Genomic DNA, 11,471 nt, shown 5'->3' on the forward strand with positions numbered 1-11,471 from the left:
GGCTTGCTTGAATTATGGAATCACGGAATTATCAAAGTTGGARAAACCTCCCAGATCATYGAGTCYGACCCTTAACCCAACATTRCCAGGTTTAYCACRAACTCAAATCCCCAGGCRCTACATCCACACGTGTTTTGATCWCCTCCAGGGATGGTGAATCCWCCACTGCCATGGAGGGCCTGTTCAATGACTGACCACAYTTTCTATGAAAAAAWTTTCCTTARTATCCACCCTAAACYTCCCCTGGCATAACTTGAGGCTCYTYTCTCTTGTTCTGTCCCTTGTTACCTGGGTGAAGAGACCAACTGGCACCTGGCTACAACTTCCTTCCCTCCTGAGTCTCCTTTTCTCTAGGCTGAGGCCGCCCAGCTCCCTCAGCCACTCCTCATGCCACTTGTGCTCCAGACCCTTCCCCAGCCCTAYTGCCCTTCTCTGGACACACTCCCACCCCTCCATGTCTTTCTTGTCATGAGGGACCCAGAAGCAATCCCAGGATTCAAGGTGCAGCCTCACCAGTGCCAGTGTGGGAGGATGATTCCTGTCCTGGTCCTGCTGGCCACACCTTTGCTGGTGCAGWACTTCAGAAGCTCAGCAAAGGGAAAGAACTTCTGACAGTGGCATTGAACAGTCAGAAACAGCAGCAACTTCACCACAACACTGACTGTGGCCATGTGTGCTGTTGTGGGAAGTCCAAACCAGCAGAGGTGAGAGACCCGAGTCTGGTGATGAGGGACTTTCATTAATGAGACTTTCAGGTGGATCACAGGCACAAGCAGTCTATCTTCTCCTAGCCATGTGCAGCCCAAGGTTAAAAGGTAGCTCTGGACATTACAAAGCACTTAACTTTGGCATTTTTGTACTTTTCACAGCAGTTCTTGGCTCCAGCAGCTGATTCAGAGCACTACAAGTAAGCAGCTTCCCCAAGAGCAAGAGRGAAGAGTTGAAGTGTCTGTGCTGAGGAGGAGCTGGAGAGGGACACCAGGGACAGTGTCCCAAGGGAGCCTCCTGGCTGGGGACAGGACATTTGGGTCTCTCTGTCCTGTTGGGATTCAGCTGCAGGCATGGGAGGGTTTTACTGTCCAGGGAAAAAAAGGAGTGGAGAGGCTCCTGTTAAACACAAGAGTCCCTAGATTTGTATTTATAATACAAATTAATACAAACTTCTACCTGGCTGGAGACACCAGGAAGGGAAGTCCTCATGTCTCCCACTGCTACTGGGAAAGTCACACTCCTGCCTGCCCYTGACAATTTGAAGCTTCCAAAGGAGGGTTGAGACAGACACCTACCCCTGCACACCCTTTGGGGAATATGTGATCTGACCTTGAGGAAGGCCTTAAAGTAAATGCTTCCACATTTAACTGATTCCTTGTACTTCCTGTGTTGTTAGGTAAACAGCAGTGGCTCAGGAGCATTGTGAGAACAAGAGGCAACAAACACTGAATATGAGGAGAGAGGAGAGAAAGAAAGGACTCGAGTAAGTGGCAGCAGTGTAATAATATTTGATCAGAAGGTTCCAGAAAATATAAGGTGGAATCTTCCAGTGGTATAGAAACTTTAAACACAAATTAATTCTTTGGAATTCTGAAAAATKACCTGCTCTTTATCTCAAAACACAGTGGAGTTATCTGTCTCTCAAAACGTAATGTTTTTGGTAAGAGAAAAAGCCATAGGAAATAATTCACTTCTTACAACAGTAATGAAATATTCCCCATGCCAGTAAGATAAGAATGTGATGGGGAGCATGTGCTGGCATTGTCAAAGTTTTAGAACATTTAACCTGCACCAATAAGCCTACTGATTTTTAATAAATCTTGGAATTTTGGGGAAATTCCAGGGGTTTGGGAGACTCAGGAGAAAAGGAACTTAATTCAGTACTTTCAAGGGGGACTATGCTGAACTGGCAACTATAAGCAAATTATGGGGCTGTTGATACTGCCTGAATCTCATCACATGGYTGAAGGGTGGCAGTTTAATTCACAGGTGATAAGGGGCAGGAAGAACAATGAGGATTGGCCTGAYGAGCTCTGCTTACCCCAGACAGAAACTTTTACTTCTGTGTCCCTGAAGTGTCAGCTCATTTTTCCAACAATCAGGGAAGTAAATACAACTTTAGGARTGACTGGAAGGGAAGTAGAGAATAAATGAGAAAACAATATGCAGCCCCTGCACACAACACTGAAACACTTCGGGATACAGAAGAACTGGAGRAGGGCAGTGAGAAGGTGTGGAAGTATGGAACAGCTTCTGTGAGAGGAGTAATTAGACTGGAGCCCTTCAGTGAAAGGTGACTGGATCAAGAGGGAGAAGTGGTGAGGGCTAAGAATGTGAACTGGGGGCAAGTTTTCTCCCAAACAAGAACCACAATGCACCAAATGATAGTGGCTCGAGACCRGCTTGAAGCAAGCAGAAAGACACTGATTCCTCCAGAGCAGCCCAGCTGCAGAACTCCTGAGCACACTCTGGCTGGGATGCTAAAATTCATGTGTTGAAAAAGAAAAAAAAGAAAAAAAAAGGAAGGGAAGTCCATGAAAAGCTACCAATCATGAGTCCATGGGGCTTTCTGAGCCCCTGGTAGCTGGAGGTTCAGAARCTCTGCCAAGAAAATCTTGCTGCAGATTTGTCCTGTCCTTATATTCTTTGCTGTTCCCTATAGAAGATGAGCACCCTGGGATCCATGGTCTAACTTGGCAGAACCATTCTTCTGTATGGAGCCCAAAACTTGGAGTGAACTGGTACAGTGGGACATCCTGGTTCAAACCAGTAGGACTTAACCAGACTTGGCACCTGTCCTGTTGGAGCAGAATGGCTGTCTGATGTGGTCTCTCTTTTCCCATCTTTTTTTTTTAAAGCCTATTTTTAAAGTTCTGTGGAATTAAATGACTCTACGTAATAGCTGGGTATTACATGTTTGGAAAGAGAGATCCAGGATTGATTTAAAGACTGAAAGTTTTAAAAAGTTCACCACATTCAGCTCTAGGCTAATTCTGAGAATATTAGCACTTCATTTTTTAATAAGCAGCTATTTCTACCTACTGTCCAGTTTCCACTTTGAATTACTGAATTGGCTTCTTTGTCTACTCCATGAAAAAACTTACTCCCATGGGTATTGTTCTACCTGTGCAGACTGTGAATGTTCTTCTTGGCTTTTTTTTTTTTTTTTTTAATTTTCTTCCCCTTTTTTTTTTTATAAACTGCTGTTAAACCAATGGAATTATTTTGTTTTCAGAAATGTTGCCTCCTTCCCAGGACTTTTTTTCCTTTAGACTCTCACTTCTCCAAATACTTTTAGTGTGTAAACACCAGAACTTATTTAATGTTGCAGTAACAGTCTCATCAATGCCACAGAGGCACTACTAGCTTTCTGCTTTTACTGGATTTTGACCTTTACAGTCTGGGGATCAGCTTTCCCTCAGAGSTCCAGCATCACATTAGGAATTCAGAATCAGCTTTCTATTATGCCTGACCCTGCTTTTCCATAATCACTGCTTTCTAATGAAAAGCTTTCCATTTTATAAGTTCTTGCCTCAGAGTTGAAAATYCTTGTTTACAGCTGAGTTAAAAACCAGTTCAGTGCCACTAAAAAGTCTCTGCTCGACAAGATTTATGTAATTCCTGTTACTCATTATGAAGTAAAAGTTACTTTGCTTTTTAGGGTGAGGAGTTGGGACAAGTGAATGTGGAACTTCACGAGTTGYCTCGGTGCCAGGCTCTGGAGCAGAGCACAGGGTCCCCACGCTGGAGGGGTCCCCACCATCCCATGCCTCCAGGAGGATTGAGCTCCTCAAGAAGTTATAGAAGAAAGATGCTGGCAGCAATCTGTACTTCTGGAATGGTGAGGTGCTGGGCTTCAAGAGCTGGGCAGGGGACTGGCAGAGCCCCTGCTGCTCACACAAATTCACTGAAACCTTTGGTCCCAGGACATTCTGCAGACATCCCAAGCATGTGAAGATCAAGATATGCTCTCTTTGGCACAGAAAGCTGCTCTGGACCAGACTCCTGATTCCTACAGATTTGGTTCTGCTGTCAGCCCTGGGAAGTACACATTCTCAGATCACTGGAGGAGGTTTGCAGCTCTTGCTGTGAGTCCATAGGGCACCTCTGTAACCTGCTTGTAACCTGCTTGTAACCTGCTTGTAACCTGCTTTTAGCTGCTTATTCCTGGCAGAGGTGCATGTGCCATGCCAGAGTTCTCACCAGTGCCACGCTCTTCCCACAGTGCCAGCTGTCTTGAGGAGGCTTAAATTCTGGACACTGGGCACTTATTGTTCATTCAGTGGTGCCCAGTACAGACACCCCAGAGCAGCACTCACTCCCCTGGCCCAGCAGGAGCTGTTCAGGCACCCCAAGGGCTCCTGGGCTGCTCCAGCCCAGCATCTCCAAGAAGCTGTTGGACTGCATTGCTGACACAGCCCCTCTAGTGAGGCTGGGCCTTTTCCATGTCTTTCTGGGATACAGGGAATACACTGACACTGAGTGAGCCATCCTGCAGCTCAGTCCATCAAGATTCTCCAAAGCAGCAGGAGACTCTCCTTGCATGTCCTATTTACAGCAAGGGGCCTTGTTGGGAGCCCTGTGAAAGGAGGGAAGAAGGAATGACTGCTGGAAGGTGGTGGGATGAGGGATGGTGGGGACATTTCTCAGGGAGAATTGCTCCATCTTTGTTAGGAACGGGTGACAGCGTGTCTCTGCTAGATTATCCCGGATAGCCAGACCTTGCCCCATATTATATGGCTTTCATCACAAACATAAAAGTACTTGGTATAAAACAGAAGGTCAGGAAGGTTTAAGACATAGTATATGAGAAAACATTTTCCAGATTTCAGCTTCCTCCAAGGTAATATGCAAGTGTAATTAAAACAGAACCTGGAAATATAGAGTACAGTACCCTATTGAAAGTGTGTTGTATGAGCTGAACTCCCTTCATTGATAGTTTTCCAAAACACACAGCTGCAATAATCTTTATCCAGGAGAAGGGAATAAATTAAGTCTGAACACCTCTGCATATAGTACAGTACAGTGTATAGCCCTGCACCCCATATAACCTCGGAGAGGTAATGGAAAGCTGAAGGAGGCGCAAGTGGAAAACCTCTCTGACCAGCAAACACTTTCTTCTTCTGAAAGCAGACAGATGGGAAGAAAAGGTCATGAAACAGAGGCAGCTTAAGTACTGGGATGTCTCGTTTCTGCTCAAGTCGTTGAGACTCTGTGGTGGCAGGGTGCCAAAGCACACTCCAGGTTTGACAGGTGGGGAGGGGAACGTCCTGGGCTTGCCTAGCAAACAGGGAGTATTGATGGCTGGCTAACGTGRACAAATAGGAGTTTATCATATTTAACAGTAGCAGCAGCCACTAGGATATAAAAGCCTGGAAAAAGTAACCAGGTCCTATTTCTACTCCCCCTGAACAGTTCAGCCATGGAGTTCAGGTTGTGCTTGCCAGGCTTCACCAAATTCAGCGAGGTGCAGCACTGAGCAGCCTGTTCTGCTTCACGTCTGCTTTTCCTCCTGCACACTGGTGCAGAAGAGGGGTAACTCCCTTCTGGAGACCAGAGCAAGGATTGCTTTGCACCTCTAGCCAAGGAATTCCAGATCAGGGAATTGATCTCCATACTTGCCAAACCTTACAGGGCCCATAGTGAATTGTAAGGATTGTACATTTATTGAAAAATACATCTTAATTTCATATTTTCAAATAGCATTTTTCCTGGGAAATGGCAAYAGAAAAATGTATGCACACTGACACTCCAAACTGAGTCTTATGGAGAGGACTAAGCAYCTTTATGTTGCTAAAATATAATTTACTTCCATTAAAAGTCCTTTTTCAGCTTATAATGTAGTCCTAAAGGCAGACTGGGCCTCAAAGTGTTCAGATTTACTCCATTAGAAAAAGAAAAAAAATTTGCAAGAGCAAAGTATGACAAATTCGTTTATGAACTACCAGTTCAAGTTTAGAAATGCCCTTTCCTTCAGCTACAGCCAGAGGCAGGAACCCAGTGAACCCGGATTTCCTCGTGTGGTCAGATGGCCCCTCACCACACTGCTGGAACTCCGAGTTCTGCTAAGAGCAGTGCACACACATCCAGGAAAGCTCTGGAAGAAGTCAATCCACATATCCCAGTGCTCCAAGGTATATGTTATCACTGATCTACACTTCCAGTCTTAAAGGAGTGCATGAGATAGGACGCAGTACCAGATCCACACCGGCTCCGGTGGTACATACAAAGCCCTTTCAGAACCTGGAGCACTGGGAAAGACACTCCTGTAGTTATGGGGGCCAGCTGGCACTTCTGCACTATTGGCACAGGACCAGAGTTAATAAGACCTGCTGGACCTGAACTGAGTTTTTTTTCTATTGGGTTTCTCTTTATCAGGATCTCCAGAGCATCCTGGAATACCCATATAGATTATTTTCCCTCTTGTTACCTAAAATGTCCCAGCACTGCTTGGCCCAGGTAACATGGACAGATCCTCTTTCCTCACACRGCCATGAGATTCCTCTGACATTCCTTCTGCAAAAGCAGGAGCAGGTGGTTAAGAAGGAAAATCAATACAATTTAAAATCTGTATTTAGACAGGAGTTTGAGCAGAGAAAAGGTCAGAGTTGAAAGATTTGTACTTTTGCCCTGGTCTAAAGCTCTGTTTGTTTTTCAGGAGGGAGCTTCTCCCAACAAATGTTGGGCTAAGAGTTGCCTTATCAAGTTGATTTTGATTCTTCATGTGCCCAAGAAGAGAAAAATACAAGAGGCTGCTACGGGACTTTATTTCAAGATGTTCAGTTAACCAGCATAGTTAACATTTTAAAATATAAAAGCACAGTCCTGCACAAAAATGATCAGTCTGCTTTTCTGTGGAGAAAACAGGAAAAGTGTGTGCTATGATAACATTGAAAAAAATTATGTGGTGATGAGGAATGAGGAGGACAGGAAGAACAAATATTTAAATGTCTTTGTTTAGAACTTASTTATCATTCCTTGTTAATTAGGACAAAAATGAAAGAGAATTGTAATAATGCCCACTGAACCAGCCTGGGGGAGGTTAAATGCATAATTTCAGGACTGTAGTAGCCCAAGAATCTCTGTACAGTGTATGGAAAGCCTTCTGATAGTGGACAGAAATACATAAATTAAGAAAACACACAGAAAATTGGTTCCCYGGTCAGTTAGACGCAGAGACTCTGAGTTCAGAGTGGTCTGCATGGAACATTATCCCTGCAGGAGAGAAGRAATTGGGGCAAGTAAAAATTACCAGGAGAGGTCATAAAGGTGCCTGTGTTTGAAGTCTGAAAAGTGGAAAGTCCAGGCAAGATTCAACCTGGAGATTCCAGGTTAGATGTGCGTGTTACCAATAAGATTCTGCAATTCTTCACTCTCTCCCCTCTGTGCCTCTGCCCTCTGCAAACTCCAAGTCTGTGCTCATTGCTGTCTCCACGTGCCAGTGCCCAGTGAGTCTCTTATTCTCCACGTGCACATCCATCCAGCCTTACCACTGCCTGTGTTAGCATTTTCAGGGAAAGATGTTTTTCTGTCCCTCTTTGTTTTCTGTTCTCCTCCACTTAAAATCCTCTCGACTGCTTTCTCCCAGCCCTTGATTTATGGCCCTTTATCTCCTCCCAATAACAACCGCTCCCTCCAGCCTCTTGGAAGGGTAAACTCAAAGCCAGGTCAGCACATGAGAGAGAAGACAGGATTGAGGCTAAATCAGAAGGCCCATTAAGTATAATTTATTACTCAATAAATTATTATWATAAATAATAATAATTKTATAGTTCATTATACMCATTAAATATCATCATACCCTTTCTGATCCTTCTTTMCTGTTCAGCCACATGAACACGAGGCCATTTTTGATGTTTCCCAACATGTTTCAGCAAACATATGACAGTGAGTTTCTCAGCCTCTTTAGCAGCCTCAGGTGATAATCTCCCAGGAAGAAGAGAATCTTCCAAATGGAAGATTATCTCAGATGTAAGACCCACACAGCCGTGGAGCTGCCCATTGAGCAGAGCTGAGTGGAAGAGCTTGAGGAGCAAAAGTGTATGTAAAGGGGAATAAATTGCCAGTGCTCTGACTGAGGGAATCCCTTCAGAACTGAAACTGAAAATTAAATTCAGGTCCACAGCCAACTCTTCTGGCTTCACATGCCATCAGAGGCTGTGTTGTTCTGTTCCCCCAGGGAGCTATGTTCAGCCAGACTGACAGGGAAAGAAAGGGCTTGGTGCTACACGGAGCAGTGACAGGCAGAGGAATCTTAGGCAGGACCAAACTTTCTCCAACTGAAGTGTGTCAGAATCCTTCTGTGTATCATTAGGTAGGACTAACACAATCCCAGGTGTCATTATTTATCAGACACAGTTCTGAGTAGGAAAGTGTCCACTGTGGTGGACAGACCATATCACACCATTGAGAGACTGCTRGTGACAAGAGCCTTTTCTCTGCTACACACTGTAGGGCTTCTATAGCATCATAATTTTTAATGACTGTAATTAATGGCAAAGAGGGTTCAGAAAAGTGTAATTCTCCTCCATGGCCTTTCTCACAAAAAATTGCTGTTAACAATGGTATTTAATATTGCTTTGAGTGTAATGCACAAAGGGCAGCTTAGCAAATAGAAAGGAACAGAACCAGCTTTAACCTTCCTACCTGGAATTCACTGCAGGCACAAGAATGAAATGAAATGTAGCATTTTCCCGACAGAGATCCACAGCTCCCCACATTGTTCAACATCCTGCCTCGTGTCAGAACAACTTACTCACTAAACACCTTGTCAGACACGGTTAAACCCCTTTCAGCAGATAGCTGTGGGGAGTCAGAACATCTTGRGAAAGACCGGCTGCAAGCACAGGTATCTGGGATGCCTGTGGATAGGAAGTCCAGACAGGTGATTCCACTGGCCCCCTGAGGCCTGATATTTAAGAACATATGAAAGATTTCTAAGGACTACTGTGAAGTTTCAGGGCCATTAAAACAGCTGCTACGGCCCTCTTGAGAAGCTGACATCCCAGTTAACATGCTGGGAAAGAGAGGAGGAGAATATTATAGCTCCCCAAGCCCTCTCTGCCAGCGCTGCTGCCAGCAGCACAGCCTCGCTCCCCATCCCAGCTGCTGCTGCTCACATCTGCACCAGCACTGGCGTTTGTGAGGTGATGTGGATGTGATCCAGATTCAGACTAACCYGGCAAAACAAGCCCGCTCAGTTCATCCTGTTGGGTCACTGCTCAGGCTCTCTGTGGCCTTGTGAAAGCCAGTGCCAGCAGCAGCCAGGAGCAGGGAACATGCGACAGGGACAGGTGGGATGGCTTTTGGCAGGGAACACGACAGGGACAGGTGGGATGGCTTTTGGCAGGGAACACGTGTCAGGGACAGGACTGGATGGCTCCTTGCAGTCATATGCAGCAAGGACAGGCAGAGTGGCTCCTGCCAGGGAACATGCAGCAGGGACAGGTGGGGTTGGCTCCTGGCAACAAGGTGCTGGCTCTGAGGGACTCTGGGTGAGGTTTTCCGCCGGGGTCTCCTGGTGCTGTCCCAGTGCTGACACCTGTGCAGGCTCACATGGATGCAGCCAGGATGGCCTGACCAACCTCAGCCACGGGCTGCTTCCATGCTGCCCTCCCTGCTACCCCAGGGCACAGCCACCAGCCCTCAGGACATGGATGACAGCAGTGGGCAGGCATGGATTTGCCACCTGTGCACCTTCCAAATCAAACCCCAGCAGAGGCCTGGAGCCTCCCATACTGCTCCAAAATGTGGAACACATCAAGATTATCTTAAGTCAAGATGTTCTTTGATGCAAGGTTTTTGTATACTTTCAAGCCTAATGAGCAAGAAAGGAGACCTCATCAGTGCAACAGGAAGCAGGAACATCCCCTACCCATGCACATCCTGTAACTAGGCTTTAAAGATGAAGTAAATTAAGATGTTGATGTAAGTCTATGTCTACACTGCTAACCTGGCAAAATACTCAAGGTCCATTTATCCTATAGGTGGACTATGTTCATTATAGTACTAAAAATCACAGGTCAAAAAACTCCCAGCTTACATAACTTGTATGGAAACGACTAACCAATCCTAACAGAGGGGCTGTACTTGGGAAGTTACTAACTCTGAATTTCTGTGTCTAAATAATGCTGCACAAAGTCTGCTGGGGCATGCTGGGTTTGTGGAATATCACCAAGCACCCAGGCTTGCACAATTCTGAAATAAATAATCTTGCTGACCTTTACTTCCATTGGGCAGACCTTTACTTCCATTGGGCAGATCATATCCAGCACCAAGAGTAGGACTGGGTGCTTCCTTTCTCAAGGGAAGGTGGTGTCATTCACATGCAGATCCCAGTTCCAGCATCAGAGCTCAGCTCCAATGYTGAACATGTCCAGAGATTGCTGTAACACAACAAATTCCAAGAAAGGTCTTGCTGGCCTTTACCTCCCCTTGGGCAGCCCATCATCTGCACCTGGAACACAGGGGATACTTGCTTTCCTTCCCACGGAAAAACACTGTCATTCCCATTCAGGGGCCGGCCCATCACCAAAACTTATGATACCACCASCAATACTGAATACATCCAAGGATTGCTGACACACAAAAGGTGCCAGGATAGAAAGGTCTTGCTGACCTTTACCTCTACTAGGCAGGTGATCACCTGCAGCACTGGCAAGAGGAACAGGTGTTTCCCCTCCCAAGGAAAGGTGCTTTGATTCATTTTCTGGACTGAACCTCTGCACTTTGGTTGCAAAAATTTGCTCCACAATTTGCTCCAAAACTGAATAGATCCTGGGATTGCTCCTACACAAGATGTGAGAGGTCAGAAAGCTGTTGTTGGCCTTTGCTATTGAGGAATAAATCTGGTCCAGATGGCCTGCAAGCTGCAGATTGAAGTGCAAATTGGAATGCAGATTGAGCTCATGAGCCATGATTAACAAAAGGCATAAAGACTGGTTCAGGTGACTGGACACTGAGAAACATGGCAGGAGCCAGGGAAACGGATGGATACAGAGAGGGATGGGAGCTTAAGTCTCAGGAGGAAGACCTGAGACTTGTGTGCATGGACTGTGAAGGCGTGAGAGCCCAGGGGTTCAAGGTCCCTCCCTAGAGGCACCAGCTCGAGCTGTTTCTGTGTTCCAGCACYGTGAATAAATTGTTTAGTGGAATGAGACAAGGTGAGACTGCTATGGGAAACCTGGTCTGACTGTGAGAGTGGGGAGCGCAGGGAGTCAATGGGGGCACCTTCAGCTCACTTGAGCTGCCCACTGGGAAGGGGATTCAGTCCCAGCAGGAACAGTCTCTGGCCTTTAGGAGTGTGACTGCCAAGCACTCAGAATGGTCAGAATGGGACATTTCCTTAATATTTACCTCTCATGGGCAGCCTATAACCTGCGCTTTAACTATTGGGGAACGCTGCTCTCCACAATTACATATAACTCTTTCGAGCATGTAATTATCGTTTTGTTGCACACCAGGGAAGGCTCCCGAAGCTG

This window comes from Malurus melanocephalus, unplaced genomic scaffold (genome assembly GCF_030028575.1).
Source record: "Malurus melanocephalus ecotype Western Australia unplaced genomic scaffold, MMel_1.1 scaffold_810, whole genome shotgun sequence".
In the NCBI taxonomy this organism is placed as follows: Eukaryota; Metazoa; Chordata; class Aves; order Passeriformes; family Maluridae; genus Malurus; species Malurus melanocephalus.